The sequence below is a fragment of the Ornithorhynchus anatinus genome, chromosome 3 (assembly GCF_004115215.2).
Source record: "Ornithorhynchus anatinus isolate Pmale09 chromosome 3, mOrnAna1.pri.v4, whole genome shotgun sequence".
Taxonomy (NCBI): Eukaryota; Metazoa; Chordata; class Mammalia; order Monotremata; family Ornithorhynchidae; genus Ornithorhynchus; species Ornithorhynchus anatinus.
Genome location: NC_041730.1, coordinates 63,026,088 through 63,043,770, shown reverse-complemented (window position 1 = coordinate 63,043,770; position 17,683 = coordinate 63,026,088).

The window sequence follows — 17,683 nt, the reverse complement described above, 5'->3', positions numbered from 1 at the left end:
AATCCATTCATTCATTCATTCAATAGTATTTATTGAGCGCTTACTATGTGCAGAGCACTGTACTAAGCGCTTGGAATGGACAAATCGGCAACAGATAGAGACGGTCCCTGCCCTCTGATGGGCTCACGGTCTAATCGGGGGAGACGGGCAGACAAGAACAATGGCAATAAATAGAGACAAGGGGAAGAACATCTCATAAAAACAATGGCAGATAAATAGAATCAGGGTGATGTACATCTCATTAAACAAAATAAATAGGGTGATGAAGATATATACAGTCGAGCGGACGAGTATAGTGCTGAGGGGGTGGGACGGGAGAGGGGGAGGAGGAGAGGGAAAGGGGGGAGAAGAGGGTTTAGCTGCGGAGAGGTGAAGGGGGGACGTAGAGGGAGCAGAGGGAAAAAGGGGGGAGCTCGGTCTGGGAAGGCCTCCCAGTCCCCCAAAGAGGGCTCACTACCCAAAAGATGGACAGAAGCATGGAACGACGAGATCATAAAATAATCAAGAAAAGGAAATGAAAATCTGACACTTCATAATATACGTGTTCATTGGTACAAGAAGGGAGTGGTGCTGGAGCGTGTGTGAGAAAGCCACAAGTCTCCTCAGTTTGGCCAAGGACTTTTGCATGCCCTCCTCTAAGGGACAGGGTTTGTCAGTCGAAGTGTCAGTGGCAAGATGGGAGCTGCTCCGATTGGAGGGTGTCACAAAGGCTGACTGCCATTGGAAAAAGAGGGGTGTCAGCCAAGCTTAGACTCACAGCGGGCAGATAGAGCGCAAGTAGTGCGGCCCAGCGGAAAGAGCCCAGAAGTAGGAGTCAGAGGATCTGGGTTCTAATCCTGGACCCACCACTTGCCTGGTGTGTGATTTGCGGTAAGTCGCTTAATAATAACAATAATTTTGGTATTTGTTAAGCACTTACTCTGTGCCAGGCACTCTTCTAAGCGCTGGGTAGATACAAGGTAAACAGGTTGTCCCACGTGGGGCTCACAGTCTTAATCCCCATTTTCCAGCTGAGGCAACTGAGGCACAGAGAAGTGAAATGACTTGCCCAAAGTCACACAGCTGATAAGTGGCGGAGCCGGGATTCGAACCCATGACCTCTGACTCCCAAGCCCCGGCTCTTTCCACCGAGCCACGCTGCTTAACTGCTCGGTGCCTTGGTTTACTCATCCGCAGAATGGAGAATAAATACCAGTTCTCCCTCCCCCTTAGACTCTGGGACAGGGACTGAGTTTGATTCTACTGTGTCTGTCCCAGTGCTCGGCACACAGAGAGCACTTGACGAATACCATTATTCTTTCTACTTTCAGACAGCTAGGACACAGATGGGTCTTGCTTACCCCCAGCTTCTAGGATACAGAGGGAGAAAACTAGTCTTATTAGTTTGCTTTGACTTTTCCTAGGCCGCGCCCGGAAAGACCTTACATCAGGGAATCCCTCCATTCGACTGCAAACTTCACAAGGGCAGAGATGTTTCTTTTACTTCCACTGAATGTTCCCAAGAGCCTGGTAGAGTGTTCCGTGTGCAGAAGGTACTCGATAAGTGCTACGGATGACGATATGTCTTTAGCCTCTTTAAATGTCTCTTCTTTCTGTTACTTCGCTGACTCCCGGGTGGAACCAACTGCCTCTCCTTTCAGAACCCGAAGGGAATTGTCCAGATAACCATCAGAACCAGGGCGACAGCCTCGGAAGTCTGAGGTGGGAACGGCATTTTCTCGGGGGTGAGCACCCTCGCTGAAATTTAAATGACATAGCGACAAGTTCTTATCCTAACGTCACAAAGGGGGGGGCAGCGGGATCGGCCGGCCTAGGAGACGCGCTGGAAGGTTCTCGCTCAGCAAGCCATCTTATATACATCCCAAATAGGAGGAGAAGACTATATTATACTAATAGTAATAACAATAATAATAGTAGTTGTATTTGCTCCTATCATCTGCTCTGTGACCTCGAACGAGTCATTTAACTTCTCTGTGCCTCAGTTACCTCATCTGGAAAATGGGGACTTTGAATCCCACGTGGGACAAGGACTGTGTCCGACATGATTATCTTGTATATATCCCAGCATTTAGAACTTAGTAAGCACTTAACACACACCATTAAAAAAAAAAAAAGACCCATTAGAATGAATGTTTCTATTGAATCTCTTAAATCCGAGCATTCTACAAACTTGATTGGATTGTAAACCCCTCGTGGGTGCTTGTTATTGTTATTATTATCATCTCCATCATTATTATTACTATTAGATTTGTTAAGCCCTTACTCTGTGTCAAGCACCGTTACTCTGTGTCAAGCACTTGAACCCAGCTACCCTGGGTGGAGGAAAGCAGACAAGTCGGGGAGAGTAAATTTTGATTCTAGTTATTAACGATGGTATTTGCTAAGCACTTACTATGTGCCAAGCTCTGTACTAAGCGCTGGGGTGGTTACACGCAAATTGGGTCGGACACCGTCTCTATCCCACGTGGGGCTCACGGTCTCAACCCCCATTTTACAGATAGGGAACTGAGGCCCAGAGAAGTGAAGTGGCTTGCCCAAGGTCACACAGCAGACAAGTGGCAGAGTCGGGATTAGAACCCATGACCTCCTGACTCCCAGGCCCGTGCTCTATCCACTACACCATGCTGCTTCTATTAGGGTGGGCATCTCTGCCGGCAAGCCCTTTCAAGTTACTAATGCTCATGAAGGATCAATAAAGTAATGGTTTTTATAGAGTGCTTACTATGTGCAGAGCACTGTACTGAGCACTTGGGAGAGTACAGTACCAGCTGGAAGACACGACCCCTGACCTCAAGTGCTTACTATGCGCAGAGCACTCTTCTAAGCGCTGGGGAATGCAGGGTAATGAGGTTGTCCCACATGAGGCTCACAGTCTTGATCCCCATTTGCCAGACGAGGTAACTGAGGCACAGGGAAGTTAAGTGATTTGCCCACAGTCACACAGCTGACAAGTGGCAGATCTGGGATTCGAACGCATGACCTCTGACTCCCAAGCCCAGGCTCCTTCCACTGAGCCACGACATTAGAATACTTTACAGATAGGGTAAATACCAAAGTATAAGGAGATCACCCTTAGATTTGCACCCTTTATTCACCCCACCCTCAGCCCCACAGCAACTCATATATATCCATAATTGTTTTATTTATGTGAGTAACTGTCTCGCCACTCTACACTAGAAACTAGGTGGGGCAGGGAACATGTCTACTGAATCCATTATTATTATCCTCTCCCAAGTGTTTAGTACAGTGCTTTGCACATGGTAAGCACCCAATAAATACGATTGATTGATTGAACAGGCATTAAGGTGTATGTCTCCCCCTCCAGACTGCAAGCTCTTGAGGGCAGGGAACGTATCTGTTATACTGTTATACTGTACTCTCCCAAGTGTTTAGTACAGTGCTCTGCACAGAGTAAGCACTCAATATGTATATATCTGGAATTCTGTTTATTTATAATGATGCTACTGATGCCTGTCTTACTTGTTTTGATGGCTGTCTCCCCCTCTTCTAGACTGTGAGCTCGCTGTGGGCAGGGATTGTCTCTATTTCTTGCTGAATTGTATCTCCCAAGTGCTCAGTACAGTGCTCTGCACACAGTAAGAGCTCAATAAATACGACTGAACGGATAAATGCGATTGACAGACTGACTGACTGATAAGTGCCAAGGGCCTGAATCTCCAGGACCAGGTATGATGTCTGAACATGGAAGGGCACGGTTATTTAACACCAATTTATTTTATCATTTTGACAGCCAAGAGGGCACCCGTTCTCACCCACATGCGAATGAGCAAAACAGGCCATGAGACAAGCCAGTTCCTCATAGAACCAGATAGGCTTTTCTCCTGCTTGGTTATAATACTTCATTGGAACTGACACATTGATAGCCCCAGTTTTTCTAGGAAGTGACCTTCATGCCGGCTATCGATTTCCAGCGGCCATCAGCTGCTTGCAGTTGGAATGACAGCCCAGGCCAAAGGTTAGCCCTTAAATAAAGCTTCTGGATTACTAAACACCAGCCACGCAAATGAAAATGGAAATCGGCAGGGCTCGTTTTTATGCGGCACGTTACCGCTGATGGCATCGGGGGAAGTTAAGCGACGCTGACGCCTTAATTTCCCGGAACTTTCTACCGGTCCTCAGCACCTACCAGTTCCACGGCTGCTGGTTGAGAGGCGACGGGATGAGGTTCAAGGCCGCGTCCAGAGCCCATTTTCTGTGAAAGGCTGAATAGGGAAAGGGAGTCGGGATAAACGAAGCATGTGGCCTTTGGGAGAGATGGATGTTCTCTTGATTGAGGTAAATGGACACAGGGTTTTATATACCCAGCAGCCCTTGGGTTGGGCTTATTCAGCTGGAAATCCCCAGGTTTTTTTTGGCAAAAAGCAGAATCTTCTGCATAACTGCAGCTTCTTTTCTATGATGTCCATTTCCAAGGATTTTTCTTCAGAATTTGTTGCGGTTACTCTACACATATTTCATGTAACAGGGGGAGAAAGGCACAGAGGGGTGAAGAAATTTTCCAAAGATCATAGTAATAGTGATATTTGTTTAGTGCTTAATATATGCCAAGCACAGTACTAAGCGCTGGGGTAGATACAAGATAATCAGGTCCTAAATGGAGCTCATGGTCTAAGTGGAGGGGGAACAGGTATTGAAACCCAGCAGATGAGAGAACTGAGGCTTAGGGAAGTGAAGTGACTTCTCTCCAAGGTCACAAGCAAGCAAATGGCAGTGCCAGAATTAGAATCCAGGTCCTCTGACTCCTAGGTCTATGGTCTTTCCACTAGGCCACGCTGCTTCCCATTGCATTGAATGGGATCACAGTGCATCTCATCAATGGAAGCAGAAAAAAACAAAACCTTAACTTCCCCAAATTCCCATAAAGGGCACTGACCAGACAAACAGAATCTTTGTTTTTCATTTAGTTGGGTATGAGTCAAATGGGATGGGAAAATTGCAGTTTCTTGTATTCAGCTGCCTGGTACTTTATTATTTTTAGATTGTGACCCTCCCTGCCTCCCCTGAGACTTGATAGGCCTAATTCCCACCCGTGTATTTTCTCCTAGTGTTTAGTTCAGTGCTCTGCACAAGGTAAGTGCTTAACGACTACTACTACTATTTCTTTTTATTCTACACAGTAGCTTGATGTAATGTGAGCCCGTTGTTGGGTAGGGATATCTTGCTGAATTGTACCTTCCGAGCACTTAGTACAGTGCTCTGCACACAGTAAGAGCTCAACAAATACGATAGAATGAATGAGTGAATGGGATGGTCCCATTTTTGCCTTGTGATATTTTGGAAATAAATACAGAGCCTAGAAAATAAAATCTGAGTAATCCTTGGCCTATGAAATTTATATGGATCTATATGCATATTTATATATATATAATTTGTATACATATATCATTTTCTCTATATATAATTCTATATGTAAAATATGTATATATATATAAAGAGAGAGAGAGAGAGATAATGTACAATTCTTCCAGTTTTGTTTTAAAGATTAGACTATATATTGTACCAAGCACTGTGCTCAGTGCTGGGATAGATACAACACAATCAGGTCCTACATGGAGCTCACAGGTAATGAATCCTCATTTTGCAGATGAGGGAACTGAGGCACAGAAAAGTGACGAGCACCCTATTTGTTTATGATTCCATGCCAGAGACTTTTAGAGAAAATTAAGATTTCCCAGGAGTTCAGTGCTCTGCACACAGTAAGTGCTTAATAAATACTGTTACTATTTCTATAACTACTACTAATAGATATCCCTGTTATGGACAAATACTGAGGACCTTCTGACAACTGAACAAACATTAATCATTTACTTCATAACAAATGATTATATATTCTACTAGACCGTAACATTATTATGGACAAAGAATGTGTCTTCCAACTTTGTTGTATTTTACTCTCCCTAGAGCTTAGGTTGTTGGGTAGGGATATCTTGCTGAATTGTACTTTCCAAGCGCTTAGTACAGTGCTCTGCACCGAGCAACCTCTCAAAAAATACCATTGTTTGATTGGGTGTATGCATGCAAAAACGGGTGAAAGAAAGGGAAATCAATCCATCGATCCTATGGAAAACCATAGGAATTATAAATTCAGGTAATACGAAGGCAGGGGGAGTTTGCTATTGCCAGGGAAGGCTTCCTGGAGGAGGCGGGAGTTGGGAGAACTGTGAAACGGAGAATAGAAGAGGACTTTCTGAGCTGGTGGGGAATAATAGGAGAAGAGGAAAGGAAACATGGGAAGGAAGAACATTTTAGACCTAGACTGAGGCCTCAGAGAAGACTCATAGATGGGAGTGTGGAGCTTGGGCAAAAAGGATTTTTTTTTTTTGCTGTTGGAGAAAACGCATTTTAAATCTGACCATTTTATTTTGAAAATCCTGGTGTCTGTTTTCTCACCCAAATATTTTGAAACTGCTGAACAGCATCAACTTTTCTGTTATTTTAACAGCGAGTGTGACTCGAGTGTGACTCTCCTCCCCCACCCCCAGTTTTGTTTTGTCTTTTTCACTCATAATTTGTTAAAAATGGTCCTCCTGGCCCCAGACACTGTGTGCCAAATTTCAGCCAGGAGCACATTTCTGCAGCCAGGGTTATAAATCACAACTCGGTTTCTAATGAAAACGCTGACACAACTTTAACGTTAACAGAACTCGCGGACACCACTCTGTAGGCTTTAGGGTTACGGAACGAGCGTCTCGGTCTATAACAATGATGATGGCTTTTTCTGCAGAGAGAGGAATTTTTCCCTAGCAATTCAGCAGAATAAACATGGATGGAATTTTCAGGGCGAAATTTGTTTTGGTCTTTTGCTCTTGCATCACCCCCAGCACCATCGCCTGCACCACCAACCAAAGCAGTGGTATTTATTGAGCGCTTACTCTGTGCAGAGAATCAATCAGTCAATAGTATTTATTGAGCGCTTAATGTGTGCAGAGCACTGTTCTAAACGCTTGGGAGAGGACAATCTAAGAGAGTTGGCAGACACGATCACTGTGTTTTAATTATTTCCATTTCACTTCAGTTTTGGAATGTGTCTACCTACTCTGTAATATTGTATTCTGCCAAGCGCTTAGTTCAGTGCTGTGTACAAAATAAGCATTCAATAAATAAGAGGGATTGACTGATGGATTCAGTTTCCTTGCCGGAGACAAGCTTCCTTCTGCAGGAAGTTCTTTCTCCTCTTTCCTGCCTTGAAGCTGCTGAATTTCGGCCCATCTGTGCTGAATTTGCCTTTCAGCACCATCTGCCCTCATGGAAACTCTCAGAGAGGCAGAATCCTTTTCATTCATTCATTCAATCATATTTCTTGAGTGCTTAATAGTAATAATAATTACTACGGTATCTGTTAAGTGCTCACGATGTACCAGGCACGGTACTAAGTGCTGGGGTAGAAACAAGCAGGTCGGGCTCAGGTGGGGCTCTAAGTCTCAATCTCCGTTTTACAGATGAGGTAACTGAGGCACAAAGAGTTCAGTGACTCACCCAGATCACACAGCAGACAAGTGGAGGAGACAGAATGAGAATACAGGTCCTTCTCACTGACAGACCCATCCTCTATCCACTAGGCCCTGCTGCTTCACGTGCTTCTCAAGCTGCTACTCTGTGCAGAGCATTAGACTAAGTGCTTGGGAGAGTGCAGTAGAGTTAGAAGCTTCTACATGATTTAATGCATTCTGTTCAGGCGTGTTGAGGCCCCTCTCAGCGATCTGCTCAAGGAAGCTGGGGCAGGGAAGAGGATTAAACAAAATGGGGAAGACAGCCCGGGCCCTGCATAAGCAGCTGGAAGAGGAGGGGACGTGTGTTTGCAGCCCTGGATCAGTGAATGGAGTTCGGAGCACCATGGCAGGCTAGAGGAAAGGGAGGCTTCTTACGACTCATGAGGGCTTCCAAATAAAAATAAGCTAAAAATCATCCAGAGTGGATTATCCAGCCATGGAATACCAAATCATGCTGTGGTTTGTTGTTTTTTTAATTTTCGCTTTTAAACCCACCCAACATGTTGGGGCATCATTCGATATTATTTCCTGCCTTCCTGCGGAAGAAAAAGTGAATACTAGGAAGAAGAAATCAGGATGAGCAAGATCCCTGGAAAAAAGGGATGTAAACGGATGAGCTGTAAACTTAAACTTCGTTTGGGCAGGTTAACGTGTTTTATCAACTCTGTTGAATTATACTCTCCCAAATACAGTGCTCTCCCCCACAGTAAGTGCTCAATAAATACCATTAACTGATGGATGGATGAGCATTAGACAAAAAGCTTTGTATGGAAGAAGGCTGTTCAGTATTGTGCATTTGACCGTTCTTCTCGCTCGCGGATGGAGTTGCTGCCCTTAGGAGTTAACCGTCAGCGCTCAGTTTTTTGGGAGGCTGATTAGTTTGTTGGCGGATTATCCAAACCCACTAGTTCTCTTCCTTCTCCTCCTCCTCCTCCCCCACCTCTGATGTTTACCTTAGAGTCATTTCCCGGCTATGAGCACCTCCCCCAGAGAGTGGGCAGCGAAAGAAGACAGGGTGATACTTTCATCGGTCACTGGCTAAAAGGCCTCTTAGAGGAGGAGACAGAAACAAATGGTTGATATGTAGCTTTGATTATCCGTGGAATTCAATTCTCCCTGCAGCCCTTCTGCCTCGTGAACACAGACCAGGGAGAGTTATCTGAATTCCTGTTCTGATGTGTTTGCAACCCCAGGGGATGTTGGGTAGATGCTTTGAGGGCAGAATAGCATATACTAATTCACTTCCCCCACTCTGGAAAATCCCAGGGGAACCAGTGGAAAAAATATGCACACCACCTAAAAGGAACCAAAATACTGCCCTCCTGATTTTCCATTTCAGACTCGCATCTATTTCCCTGAGAACTTTCTGCTTCTCTGGCTTTTGTCAGCGAAACCTCAATTCCGAGCTGTCTTTTGGCTTTTTTTATTCCCTCAGCCGAGGGAAGGAACTTTTAATGTTAGCGCTGTGTACTTAGCTTCACTGGTTGTCTTTCCAAATCAGCTGCAGTCAACGGAACGGTCTCAGAGAGCAAGGCGGAGTATTTCTAGTAAAACATAGGAGAGTCAATAACATGGAGGAAAACAAGTGAAACTGAAAAAGGTCCCAAAGGTAATTTGCAAATCTGCTGAAATCCCGAACAAGCTTTGATTTAACCCAAGCTTGAAATGGCTTTTATTTACTGTCTATTGTGGAATAAATGACATCTCATAAACAGGCTTTATCCATTACCACAGAATGGAGATCACTGTGTTAGGGACATTTTATCCTCTTGATATAAAACCAGATATGCTGTTGTGTGTTATTACAAATAGAAAAATCAATGCCGAGACACACACATCTGAAATTTCATTTTCGTTGGAACCACATTTTCAAAAAATGTATTCTCTAATAAAAATGTCTACATAACTGGGGGGATTTACAAAACCCCAAGCAACAAAGAACAATAACAAACGATGAATAACTAAGCTCCATCCGGAGACTCTTGGAGGTCCATTACTCACACACTTGCATACGTTGGGAGCACAGAATTGGGGATCCCAGAAGGGAGGGATGACAAGCAGTCAAATCAGTCTCCCTGTTCAGTCAGCTGGATCCACCGACTCTATTTCCAGCCCTGGTCAAGGCAGGGTCACCACAGGAAAGAATCCCAGGACGTTCGGCCCCAAGTGTTCCAGGACGAATTGGCAGTGCAACCTCACAGTTGCACAGGTGTGTACAAAGTCCCTGTCTATCTACTGGAGGAGATCAACAATCCTCAGAGAGTTCACTTTGCAAGTTCCAAATCAGGAAAACCGTCAACCCCATTCACTGCAATCAGTCAATCGAATCAAAAGAAATGGGATCCTCTGTTACCCTTCCACTTACCACTTCCTCCAAGAAAACGAATGTGTCCATTCATTCAATCAACGAATTTCCTTGAGAGCTTACTGTGTGCAGCGCACTGAACTAAACTAAACAAACAATAAACAGACACGTTGCCTGCCCACGGGGAGCTCACAGTCTAGAGGGGAGACAGACATTAATTTTTATATAAATAAATTACAGATATGGGAAGGTAAAATGTAACAGAGTTGGTAGACCTAACTGCTGCTCACAAGAAGCTTGCAGTCTACAATCACAGAGTTAATCCCAAGAATGGAGGTGGTGGTGTTTACTAGGTGTCCAGGTGTCCAGAGAAGTTTAGGGGCACAGACAAGCAGCATGGTCTAGTAGAAGGAGCACGGACCTGGGAGTCAGAAGGACATGGGTTCTAATCCCGACTCCTCAACTTGTCAGCCATGTGACCTTGGGCAAATCACTTAACTTCTCTGTGCCTCATTTGCCTTGCCTGTAAAATGGGGATTAAGACTGTGAGCCCTATGGGGAACAGGGACTGTATCCTACCCGATTATCTTGTCTCTACCCCAGCGTTTAAAAAAAGTCTGTAGGGCACATAGTAAGGGATTAACAAACCTCACAGTTATTATTATTATTATGACTTTTGCCAAGGTTTACTTCCCCTTTCTGTCAAGGATGGATGAGACACCCAGTGTAAGAAATGGGATCCTTTGTTACCTTCCTCCCCTTGAATGTGTCCATCTGCTAGGGTAGGTTGGAACAAGCCAGTTCATTCTCTAAATAGCTCAGTGTTTTTGGTAACTATCGGAATGGGAATTCCCATCTTCCTAAGAGAAAATGTAAGCCTGGCAAAGCAGAGAGACTCACTCGGGCTTACCGAGACAGCCCATGATGCTACTGGGCTTCATCAGATACGGCCCTCTAGACTGTAAGCTTGTTGAGGGCAGGGAACATGTCAACCAATTATGTTATAGTGTTCTCTCTCAAGAGCTTAATACAGTGTTCTGCACACAGTAAGTGGTCGATAAATACGACTGATCGATTGATTTTGTGGCCGAAGCAATTTCAAAAATGATTCCGACACCCACCACCACTATATTACTTTCTGAATAATCACTGTGCAGCCCTTTCTGACCTGAACTAGGCTACTTTGGGGCAACAGTCCCACTTACCCCACTCTAGTTTGCCATGGATAAAGGTGGCCATTGTTGTCACAGCACCGTCCAACCTCTGCTTAATTTTAAGGTGAGATTTAAATCGAGTGTCTGGCTCCTTTGATTTAAGGCCATTAATCTGAATGAATAAAGAAATGTTCCACTGGGACCTAAAGCCTTTCTGGAAGAGAATTCCTTTCTTCTCTTATTGAAATGCTGGCTGCACATTTTTTTTTCCCCGTGCTTTCTAAACTTCGGAGAAAATAGAGTGTGCAAGCCAATCCATCAGCAATTCTGCTCTGAGCGAGGCGGCAGTATTTAAATAAGGTTTCAGTAGAAAGGAAAAGTCTCTTTGGACTTTATCTCTGATGTAGTTATCACACATAGAAATTTCCTAGAGCTCAATACCTGCCGCCTCTTCCCCTAGGAAATACCTGTTTGTGGAGCTTGATTTTCAGAGGGATACTCTCCCCCACTGGTCCAGCTGGAAAATGCCTGCCTCACAACCGGGTTTATATGGGGAGATGTTTAAGACTTTAAATTTCTGGGGTATTGATTTTCAGAATAAAATCTCCCTTTTCTCCATTTACCAATTTTCCTGGTTGTTATTTAGGCCACTGCCTAGAACCGATATTGCCACAGACCGTCACAATTGCTCCTTTGAATGCCAGATGTTAAGGGTCCATGAAATAGGGAACTAGAGAACAACTGGAAATATCTGCTAGACACTCTAAACTCTCAGAGATTTTAAAAAGGCCCCCATAAGCTGCGCCTCTCTTCATCCCAACTTTATTGTCCTTAAATGAAAAGCTTTAATTCTACTTGGCAAGACAGAGCACTAGTATTCTGGGCTCTTTCTAATTCGATTCCGATTTCCCATTCCAAAGCTTCCCGGTCTTTTCTTCCGGGGTCCCACTGCACATCTGAGTAATAAAGTGGAGCAAGCCTTCATGAAAAATCCTTTATGGACACAGTCCCTGTCCCACACGAGGCTCACCATCTTAATCCCCACTTTACAGATGAGGCTACTATGGCACAGAGAAGTGAAGTGATTTGCCCGAGGTCACAAACCAGATGAGTGGCAGAGCCAGGATTAGAATCCAGCTCCTCTGACTTCCTGGCCTGTGCTCTTGACACTAAAACACGCTGCTTCCTCCCTGGTAGATTTGCCTGACAGAGAACTTAACTGCAATACCATGTTGGGAAGTGTTTGGAGGTCTCTATACAGTGAGCTGTTTGTAAAGAGGACACTGTCGCTGTCTCCTTCCAATCTGCAGAAATGAAACTTTTCTTTCAGTGTGCTGTGAGCTCTCAGCGGGTTCAGTTGATAATAGGAGGGGTTGACAAACCGATACACTTGCCCTCAGTTTGGCCTGCCCCCGATCTGGCTCGTTTTATTCCTGCAGTATTTTGTTCAATTTTATGTTCATGAACAATCTGCGGGATGTTTCCACCTAGTGCCGTCCGTACATCGACACCCACCGTCACCGGGATCATCGTCTGTACAAATGAGATGCAGATCTGCAGATTGAGTAGCTCGCTATAATACCTGTCATGCATATGTATCAGCTCTGTCTGGCTCCTCAGGTGGAAAAACAGAGTGACTGGCCAATATTTACAAATCAGGCACCTCTTGGAAAAGTTGGAAAAACATTCCATTTAGAAGCAATTCTGCTTCTGTGCCACATGATTCAATTCCGACTAAAAGCATCTGCCCTGAGATAGGATTTGAGCTTTTTAAAATGTTCACTTCACCCAGAAATGAGAAATCACTCTTTCTAGCAACACTGTTTCTAGTCACACTGGTGACTTGGTTGATAGTAGTTAGATAGCGCACAGCACTCTTCTAAGCACTTAACTGCTGGCAAATGGTTCTGATGTCACCAAAAATGACTATGGCATCAGGAAATGTATCCGCAGTAAGAGCAACACAGACACTGTCGATTGCTGAGGGAGGAGTTAATAAAGGCATTTCTGAGGTCTAATAATAATAATAAAAAACAATAATAATAATTGTGGCATTACTTAAGCACTTTCTATATGCCGAACACTGAACTAAGTGCTTGGGTAGATGCAAGACAATCAGATCGGACAATGTCCCTGTTCAACATAGGACTCACAGTCTTAGTGGGAGGGAGAGAAGGTATTGAATTCCCATTCCTCAAATGAGGAATCTGAGGCACGGAGAAGTGAAATGACTTGCCCAGGCAAGGACTGGAAGGACTTAGACTGAGAGCCTTAGGTGGGACAGGGACTCTGTCTAATGTGATTATCTTGTATCTATCCAAGCACTTAGTACAGTGTCTGGTACACAGTAAGCACTGAATGAATACCATACAAAAATGACAGAGCTGGGATTAGAACCCACGTCTGCCGTTCCCAGGCCTGTGCTCTTTTCACGAGGCCAAATTTGCTTCTCTAGGCTACTGGATTGAAGCCTTAGTAACCTAGATTTGATGTGGAACTCCTCCTTCTCCCTATTTCAGTTCCTTACTTGTAAAATGAGGGGTAAGATGTGTATTTTATTTCTCTGTTTTAGGGGAGAGTATTACCATGATGAATAAAAACAACTCCACCCACTCTGCTTCAGCTCATCCTCTTGGTTCCACCCTCAATAGTCCCTCCTCACTGTTCCTGCTCTCTCTCCTAGTTAAACTGGGAACCCCACGTGGTACAGGAGCTGTGTCTGACCTGAATAACTTTTCTCTACCCGAGTGCTTAGAAAAATGTTTAGTAATGTGCTTACTAAGTTACTCGCTAACAGTGCGAGTGCTAAGTGCTTTGTGAATAGTAAGCACTTCACAAAAACCCTTGTTATCATTATTAATGACAATGATAATAACAATAATGACAAGAAGAAGAATTGGGTTAATTTGTCATTTATGCCACACATTATGTTTCATTCTTATGCTTAAAGATCAAGATTAGAACCCAGACCACCTGAGCATCCAGTTCAGAGGGTTCTCCATTATGAGATGCTGTAAACAGGAGCCTGGGGAGTTGCTGAGCCCTTGGTCATTCCCACTGCAGCCCTAAGAACCACTGACAAAATTCAACCCATAAAACCGGTGAAAACAGGAAGGAAAATGGGCCCCGAAAGCTCTACCATTTTTTTCCCTGTCTGGCTTTGAGTATTACATTGCTGATAGGCAGGATGGGTTAGGATTTCTTTTCACTTAGGGAGATCAGCAATTGTATTTTAACTACCACACGTCCTATTAGCCTGACTGATAGAAATTGAAAATAAATATCATTATGATAAAAAATCGGTAACATGCTTTGTTGCTATTTATTCTGGCTCCCTGGCAGGGCTCCTCTTTCCGGAGGTAAAGAAACCGAGTGTATTTAAATCCCCCTCAAAGAGGACAGATAGACTGCAATGCTTCTTGAGATGAAAGGCAGTTTTCTTTCAGAGGGCTGTGAGGTAAAATGCCCAGTCGAAAAATTACAAGCAAGAAGAAGCAGTGCTTCTACTTTCCAATGTCCAATAGCTTGCCCTATAAAATACAGTCCTCTCCAGTTATAAGGCTCACTCGTAAAACACTCCTTGACACGTGATATATGCTCTCTGCGGACTCAGTTTGCTCCTCCTCACCTGTTTTTTTCTGCTCCCTAAGGCGCTGCACCATCAAGAAGTCAGGAAGCATTTGGCTTACGGCCAAGCGTGCTGCTGGTGTGGAAAAAAAACAAAGAAAGGATCAGTAGTCAAAGTTGGACCAGAGTATAGCTCTCTCTCTCTCTCTCTCTCTCTCTGTCTCTCTCTTTCTCTCCCTCTCTCTCATAGGTTCACAGATCAATATTCAGCCACTGATATACGCCTATCGTAGACTAGGTTTTTCTCAGATTTGCTAGAATAATATCCCAAACCAGGATAAAGCATTTAATCTTGAATCTCCCCATTCCAGATGGATTTAGTTGAGCAGGATTTTTTTTTCCCCATGGTGCTTATTCCACCCTTAGGATGAAGACCTCTCCGTGAGGTCTTTGCCCACTCTCAGCCCTTTTTACCCCAGAAAAATGTGTAAGTAGGTTTCAGACATCCCCCAGCCCAGAAAATCCTCAACCACCCAAACACACCTTCCCCCCTCCCAACTTTCCCAAATATAAACCAGAAGTTGCTAGAAGCAGAAATGCCTCTCGGCAGTTCCACAGCTGAGACTTTTTTTTTTAAATCTATTTCCATGTTAAACTCCCTGTAGAAAAGGTCAGGTTACATTTACAATGAGCAAAGTTTTATAGTCCACACATGCGTGAGCACCTGCTTGGGAGATAGTGGAAAAGATTCAATTTACCTTTGGGTAGCAATGCTCGAATTCCCATTTAAAAGTCTAAGGCCCCTGATTATTTATTGATGTCTCTCTCTTCATAGCTGTCTGAATCTTACTGGTTGGAAGACGCTCCTGTGTGCCTAAAGGATTTTTTGAATTAAGTTCTTTTCAGTCATTTTCCCCTCAGGTGTTAACCAATGAGACTGTACCTTGACAAAACTCCCCTTCTTTTTTTCTGTGAAATAAAATTAACTGCCAGAAGAATAGCCATCAAACACTGGGTTATGACATGGTTATTTGGTATTTATTTTTTATTTACAGAAAAACCAGGAATAATGCATTGAAACAACTCATATTTTACAGTGGATATACCTCCACCAGGCAGCAAACACAGACAATTTAATAAAAGGGCTTTCTCCATAACTCTTCTCAACACCCTCTCCCCTAAACCACAAACCTGGCAGCTAGCGATACCCATTTTCTGTAACTTACTGAAGCCTAGGCGAGTTTGACTAAAATTGCTGAAAATACCTCAGAAGACAGTGCATTCCATAGCCAACCTCGGGCTAAACAACTCTTTGCTTATTTCTGCAGGAAGAACAGAATCATTTAGTATTTTCTCCATGGTCGGAGTCACAGTTCAGAATTCCACATGATGACGACAAAGGTTTGGGGGCGTGTTCAGGTTTTAGAATAATTAGCACCAAGTTTTGACATGTCTAATTAGAAATGGAAGCATGGATTGATAACCATGCACTGCTCTAGATCTCCTTTGCCCGGGCATGGAACTCTCACTGAGGGGGCGTCTATAGAGTAGTGGTGTATTGAATGCCTGCTAAATGGAGGTCACTCTTCTAGACACTTAGGAAACACAACTCGTGGTTTAGAATGTGTCAATCAAGCAGCGTGGCTCAGTGGAAAGAGCCCGGGCTTGGGAGTCAGAGATCATGGGTTCGAATCCCGGCTCTGCCATTTGTCAGCCGTGTGACTGTGGGCAAGTCACTTAACTTCTCTGGGCCTCAGTTCCCTCATCTGTAAAATGGGGGTGAAGACTGTGAGCCTCACGTGGGACAACCTGATGACCCTGGATCTACCCCAGCGCTTAGAACAGTGCTCTGCACATAGTAAGCGCTTAACAAATACCAACCTTATTAAAAATTCACCCGAGGGAGAAAAATGAGCAAAGCTTCAAGACGTTTAGCTTGGTTCAGTAAAACTCTCTCAAAGGTTGAATGTTCCTGCAAGCATCAGCTTCATTAATGTGGATTTATGAAATAGTCCCTCCCTTCTGCATAACGTCTTCATTGTGGCCCAGTGGGTAGAGCAATGTCCTGGAGTCAGAAGTACCTGGGTTCTACTCTCGGCTCTACCACTTGTCTGCTGTGTGACTTTAGGTTCAACGAATACCGCCATCATCATTTCGACTAGACCGCTGTCTAGGGATTAGGGAACATTCTTCCGTCCACTGGTGTCTGTTTGGCTAGATCGTGACGCAGCATTAGAAGAAACAGTTGTGTGCACCGTTGCTAGTAACGTCCGTCGAGACCCAAGTACTACAACGTGATTCCCCTTAGAGTAAGGTTCTTCAGGACACAAGGATGGATGGTATTCCTGTGTATTTGGCATTATTTAAGGTAGTGTTTGGAACTTGCCCTCTAAAAGCTTCCATTCTGAAGAGACAAGATGGCAATTTCCCTTCTTTATAAAGGAAATTTTTATTTGTTATTACCTTCATTGAGCAGTAGGATGGAGGGATTGGTGAAGGGGTGAAGGTTGGCAGGTGAACCCTGTGAGAGACAGAGACTGAGTCTCATCTGATTACTGTGTATCTACTACAATGCTTAGCAGAGTGTCTGGCATATAGAAGACAAATACCAAATATTGTTTAACAAATACCAAAACTTTAGGTGACAACTTCTTGGAATAGATGGGACTTGAGGTAGAACAGAGAGGAAGGCTTCCCTGATTAATTCCCAAAACCTCAGTTTGCATCAACGCAATAACCCACCTTGGCACTTCTGTGTTTTACTCCTATCCTCAACTTTTAGGTACAGATATATATTCAATTATTGTAAGCTCCTTGTGGACTGAGGTCGTATCAATCAACTCGGTGGTATTGTACCTTCCCAAGTACAGTGATCTGCACACAGTAAGCACTGAATAAATGTCACCGATTAAGTGATTTATTATTCACTTGATTTTTCATCTTGCTAGATTTATACCACTTCTTGTTTTATCTTCATTCTTCCTCCTCCCCCTACTTTGTCTAATAAAATTTAACTCTCTAGTATTAGATTGTTAAGGTCCATGAGGTTCAGGGATGCTATTGAGGCCTGCCTCCTTGTTTTGCTTTGTTTTGTCTGTCTCCCCGCTTCTTGACTGTGAGACTGTGGTTGGGTAGGGATTGTCTCT